Below are 6,440 nucleotides of genomic sequence, written 5' to 3'. Positions count from 1 at the left end.
GATTCATTTTGAATCTGACCATGATGGGGTTTTGCACATATTCAATGGTCTTGAATGCTTGTAGAGTGGAAAATGCACAACTAGGAATATAATTATATATATAGTCAGCTCAGATCTTTATTGGTTTGGAATAATCAAAACTTATACCGATCCAATTATATACGAGAACATAATGCAGCCCCAAACCCTATATAATTAGGTTGGTTAAGTTTGGGTCTGTCAGGTCTGCCCTACCCATTGACATCCCTAGATCAACACCATCCTTCTGAACCAACAAATGATTTTGATTGCAAAATAATCATCCATTGTATGAAGAGATAGGATCTTCTCATTAACTTGAACTTGCAATACAATGTGCATAACTTGAATCTGGATTTACTCCTTACAGCACTTGCAGCTGCATATTAGAAACATCTCTTGTACTTGGAAATATTCTCAATGCACGGCTGCAACGTGCTGTAAGGTTGGTTCCAAGCCATGCAGGTGAAATCTGTTCATACACACTTTCCATGCATGGGTATTTTGGGTATTATCAATTAGGGTTTCAAGAGGAAAACATTACTACTCGCCAGGGACTAGCATGTGGAAGAAACCTTGGATTATCATGCTCATACCAGTTAAGAATATAATGGGATTTTGTGGGCGTTTCATTCATGGAAATAGGCACATATTTCCGAATCACATATACCTTAGTCTTCTCTGCATGTTTCTCTGGTTTTGATTTTTCATCGTGTATTTAGATCCTTATACATGAGCATCTTCAGCACGTGGCAGAGGTAAGAGGCCATTACCCAATGACTAATAGGAAATCTTTCAATAGCCACCTAAGCTGCCTTTTTGGTATATCAGGACCATATGCAATGAATAGAAGTGAAAAGGGTGGCTCTAGTCATTGTTGATGTCTAGAACCTGTTGTAAAGCCTTACTGGGAATCTCCTTACCAACTTATCAAACCAATCGGAGGCATATTTGACAGAGGTATTTTGGTTATGGGATCTTGGAATTGCAAATGCCCTCCCACCCCATGATCTGACTGAAATACCTTTTGCTAGAGTTTTAAAATATCTAGAAGAGGGTGGAATCTGAAATAACTTTGTTTAGGTAATAAATCTCAGCAAATTATGGATTATTTCTATTAGAATGGTAAAATAAGAAAATATTAGAAGGCCATATGAAAGTTATGATCTGCAGACAGTCCAGAAGAAACAGAATGTCTAATCTGCAAGCTCAAATCATGAAAACTGCAAACAAGGAATAAGAATTACACATCAAAGTAGTAATTATTATAAAGATGCAACCCAAGGAAACAGTTTCATTCTACATAATAAGCTATGAAAAAACAAACAAATGTAAGCAACTTTGTTGATGATGATAATGAAGTGGCAACCGCATATATGCTACAGAAGCCCAGAAGAAGCCAATCATGCATGACTTCTATATACCTCTGGAACCAGGGATATCAATCCACTGCAGCTGAAGTTCCACTTCACCACTTTCCACATTTTTCAGTCTCAGATACATATCCTGGACAACCTTGCCATCTTTCCATATGAAACAGCTTTCTTCAGCAAGGCAGTTTTGCCTATTAGGTTGTACACTCTGTATCATGGTACCACTTGGGAGATTCACCAAATGTATCTTTACAGCTTCTAGAAATGGTTTAATGTCAATATCTGCATCTCCCATTTGGTCATATCTAAGGCTGAATTTGTCCTTATCATACACTGTCTGCAACAACAAAAGATGATGACTGTTATGATGACTAGCAAAATTTGTGCAGGATTTTCTGGATGCAAATAAAACTGTCTTTTAGCAGTCAGCACCGAAAATATCTCTTGACATTTCCAATAAGAATGAAATTCTGCATTAAAATTTCTCTTGAAATAGCATTCCTTCATGTGTAAAGTTAAGAGAATCCCAATGGCATGAAAAACAACCCATCAGGAGCCAAAATCATCTAAAGTAAAACAGAAAACTGCTCTTGACCCACAATAAAGCAAAGGAGAGGTGATATCCTGTTTTTGACTTTTTGTACAGATTATATATAATAGACTACACAGATAAACAACTATCTACATTATAAGGACTGCACTGTGTTACACAGATACTGCAAGAAGATGGTTAGATGCATTGTTGGATATGAAATTTACATTAAATTGAAGTGTTCAACATGATATAGCACCTTGGTACAGGTATCCAGGTGTTACAGGCACTGAATAAGTTTAATAGAAAGTTTTAGTTTCATAGCTTTTCTGTTCGTGGAAGATTGCGGACACCTGCAGTTCTATATAACTATATATTCAAAACCTTGACCTCTAATATATCAGCATCGGTTCTTTATTATTTTTTCTATATGCATTTACACCAAAAGGACATCAACCTTAGGTTACATTTAATAATTTGATGTTTATACCACAAATAAATAAATTATATAATGTATGTCCATAAGTGACTATCATCATGTACAAATTAGCTCAACTTCTACTTGGTATAGATAGAATTGTTGTTGTATTTTATGCCCTTATATGTTTCCTCCCATATGGGAGAAGACAAGAATCCAGAAACAGGGAAAAGTAATTATGATCTACCAATCAAAAAAATAAATACTTACAAGCTTGATTGGAATCTCAGGATCTGCCACAGAAAGGGTTAAATCTTCATTCCACTCAGGATTGATATTCTTTTTCATTACACGAGTCTTCAATTTCTGCATTGGATTCATAACTTCAGCATTGACAAATATCACCGATTAAACAATTTAGTTTCAAGTAAGAACATGAATCTTAATATCAGATTATCAGTACAAGCTAACTGCATAGAAACCATGTCAAGATTAAATATTACCACCACTAAGTTTGGCGTACCAGTGAAGGATATAAAAATTCAAATCAAGCAGATGTCTTTTAAAATATTAGAAAAGCAAATGAATAAAAAAATCATTAAGTATTGAATGTGGAAAGCAAAAAAATTAAAATACCCTTGATATGGCATGTCCAGAGAGAGAGAAAGAGTAAGAATTAATTCCTTCCATTTTGAACCATATGGCATGTCTTGTGTCTATGCACCCATATGCATGAACTTGTTAAAATGAAAACCTGTGGTTTTTCTCAAATGTTGCTGCAAGTTTATTTGGTTCATGTGGTTCCATTTCACTTTCAGGGTCATTGAATTCCAGTCATTTTGGTGATCTCATTGGAAAATGCAAACCTGATCTCAACAGGACACCTTTAGAAAATATGGCTAAATCAGGATCTCTCCATGAGAAAGAAGAGCTTAAATATTGCAATGTGAACATTGAGGGACAACCTTCAGTTGTGGACGATCTTCTGAAATTTAGAGATGAATTTGAAACAAAAGGATCAAGGGGAAAAAGGGTTAATTCAAATAACAAAGATGTATTTGTGGAGGGAACAAGCAGGCAGGATGAGGCTTGATTTAAAAAACTTTCAAAATGCCATTGTGAAGAGAACATTTCTTGTACAAATCAAGAGTTTATCAAATTGAAATTAATATGTATTTGTGATTCAAATGGTTTGAATGGAGAATGGTTTTTTAAATTTCATTTGTAATTGATTTTTTTTTATTTTTGTATTTCATTTCAATTTAAATGAATATAGAGAAAACAGGTTATTTGAAACAAATTAGGAAAAATTAATAAAAGGTATATGAAAAAAATGTATGGTTTTAGTGGCAGTCACTGCAGCTACAAAAAAACATGCATGGACTTATAGCGGCAGTCATGTCAGTATTAGCGGCAGTCGCGACTTCCACTAAAAGTATTTTTAGCGACAGGTGTATATTTGTACCGGCAGCTCTGAAAATTGCCGCTAAAACATCTAGCAACAGTTCTTTTAGCGGCAGTTTGGTGGCTGCTGGTAAAGTCTCTAGCGGCAGTCAAAGCTGCCGCTAAAACTCATTTTTCTTGTAGTGACAAATTTACTTCTTTTTTATTGATGTACTTTTACATCTTATTATCAATGTAAATATGCATTGGTCTGTCATTTGTCAATTCATAAATGTAATATTGCCAAACACAGGCAAATGTGAACCAGAGTGCAAATTTACCCTGAACCAGGATTTACACTCCATTTGGATCATTTCCAAACGCAGCCAAAAGTGTCGTAGTAGAGACTATCATTGGACATCACTCACATGGTGGGATGTAGGGTTAAACCTGCAGAACAATAAGCTATTTGTTGATTGTGGTGCAAGTGCAACCACACTTTTCTCTGTCCCAAATCCTGTGGACTAAGAAAATGCTTGGCCTAAGTTGATCTTTTTTTCCTCCAAATTTAGAATATATTTGTAACATCCTTTCACAAACAAAAAACAGTAATGATTTTAACATCCAAATGTTTCAAAGACCACTTGTGCAAACAAATTTTCTTGCATTGCGGATTATGGGTCAAAAGAGGTGGAAACAGGGCAGCCAGAGTAAAACGTAGGACCCTTTTGGAGCCAATAGATGATGACCCTGTCGTACAGCCAACCAATATTTATTTATAAGATAAGTTCAATCTCTCTTTAGGCTCAGTTTGGAGACAGATATATAAAGTACAAAACCTTATATTTTGTATGTACTTGTACTGTATATTTATATCTGCACTTCTTCCAAACTGAGCAAAATGTTGTGAACTTGTTATAAATATAAAGGTTTACATGTTTTGATACTTACAAAATGGTGCACAAATCTTTGCTATTTCATCTCCGATTAATTGGATTTCTTTCTGCTAATATTTAAATGGCCTTATGATCTCTTCCTTTCTCAGGTCTTGAATTCATCTGGTATTTTTTCTTTTTCTTTTCTTTTTTTTTTTTTTTTTTGGTATTGCGTAGTATACATTACATGGGAATCAGGGGTGGGGGCAAAGCAGGATGCATTTGAGGCCAACCAACCACAGGAAAATACTTGCCTCCTACCTCGTTGGAGAGCATGTGTTCTAAGCAAGGCCATTTTACACACTACTTTATGGTTTAGTAATATGGGGTAGGATTTAGATTTTAGGGTTAAGAACTGAAAATCAAAAAGGTGGTCGGGCACTTTAATCCCACCATGGTGGGAGCCTTGCCCAGCACAATGAGCCTGCAGTTCCATAAATTTGATCCTTCACCTCCTATTTCCAACTGATGCCAAGCGACATTCTCAACCGTTGGATCATTGGTAGATACAATTGGCACCAGAGATGTTTTGTTACGTGAATCATGTTTTGCCATTTCATTTTTTATGTTAAATTATTTTTCTCTTTATGAAAAAAATAATAATTGCTTTTAAAAATGAAAAAAAAAGAAACAAGTTGAGTTAGAATATTCAAATTTTATTTGTAATTTCGTTTTCTATCAGCATTTCAAGTTTAGAGTTGTTCATTGCTTATTCATCCAAAAAAGGAATTATTCATTACCTTGGCACATTTCCAATTTTTGTTAATCAATTATTGGGACTAATCTTCTACTTACCTACTTACCAATATTGGTGAATGATGCCTTTAAGAGGTATAAGTTTGGGTGTCTTCCTTGATATTGAATTGGATTAACTAAACGCTTTAACTGTGTAATAGGTTGTGGAACCAACAATAACACCCTACGCTAATGATAAATACACAGGCCCATACTAAGAGGTTGAATGGTTGTTGGACCTATATATTTTATGACTGGTGTGAAGTGTTATTATTAGTTTCAAGGCTTTTAAAACTAACCCAGACAATGAATCGGCCAAGGATCCGGTTCTCAGGTCGAATAATTCGACCATTTGAATCAAATGGTCGGCCTGTTCTAACAAAAAATAAAAAATAAAATGGTCAAAACCATTAAACGGTTCAAACAGTTCAACCATTTGGGTCAGTGGTGAAGGGAAGGGAGATCCATCATATGGATGGCCGAACCTAGCAGGGAGGTTGGGTGAAATTTCAAAAATTTTCTTTCTCCCTTCCGAGAATCATATTCCCTGATTTAGAAAAATTGCATTTTTCAAGGTTCATTCTTGAAACAAACCGGACTAGATTTGAAACCAAAATTAAGCAAGTAGGGAAATACCTGATACAGAATAATAATAACTCTCAACGTAGGTATTCACGCCCAAAGAGTTGACCAAAACCCGCCCCCACTGAAGATGACACATCTTATGGTGAGATAGGATTAGTAGGATGGTTCTTCAGCAAGAATCCTAATTCTTCAACAAGAATCAGGCAAGGGGTTGATGAGCATGACTTTAAATTGTTTCTTCTAGCAATAAACAATATCAAGAATTATTCTTGATCAGATCCAAGAATGGAGATCGAATTGGGTAGGGGCGGAAAGAATTGGGGAAGAATTCTGTAGATTTCTGAGTGTGTAAAACTAATGAATTCGCCCCCTATTTATAGCCTCATTTGGATCAGCCTCCTAACCCAATTAGGAGAGAGTTTCTTTATCTAAATCTGATATTTGGATCTAGACTCTTAAAT

The 6,440-nt window shown here is 35.3% G+C and overlaps 1 pseudogene; it reads right to left on the bottom strand.

Moving 5' to 3' along the window:
* Positions 1–1,227: 1,227 nt before the first annotated feature.
* Positions 1,228–2,722, bottom strand: LOC104611083 (protein C2-DOMAIN ABA-RELATED 5 pseudogene; annotated as a pseudogene).
* Positions 2,723–6,440: the final 3,718 nt, after the last annotated feature.

Source organism: Nelumbo nucifera, chromosome 4 (assembly GCF_055504915.1).
Source record: "Nelumbo nucifera cultivar China Antique chromosome 4, China Antique-T2T, whole genome shotgun sequence".
NCBI lineage: Eukaryota > Viridiplantae > Streptophyta > Magnoliopsida > Proteales > Nelumbonaceae > Nelumbo > Nelumbo nucifera.
Note: the sequence above shows the minus strand (reverse complement) of the source record. Positions and strands in the feature narration are given on the sequence as shown.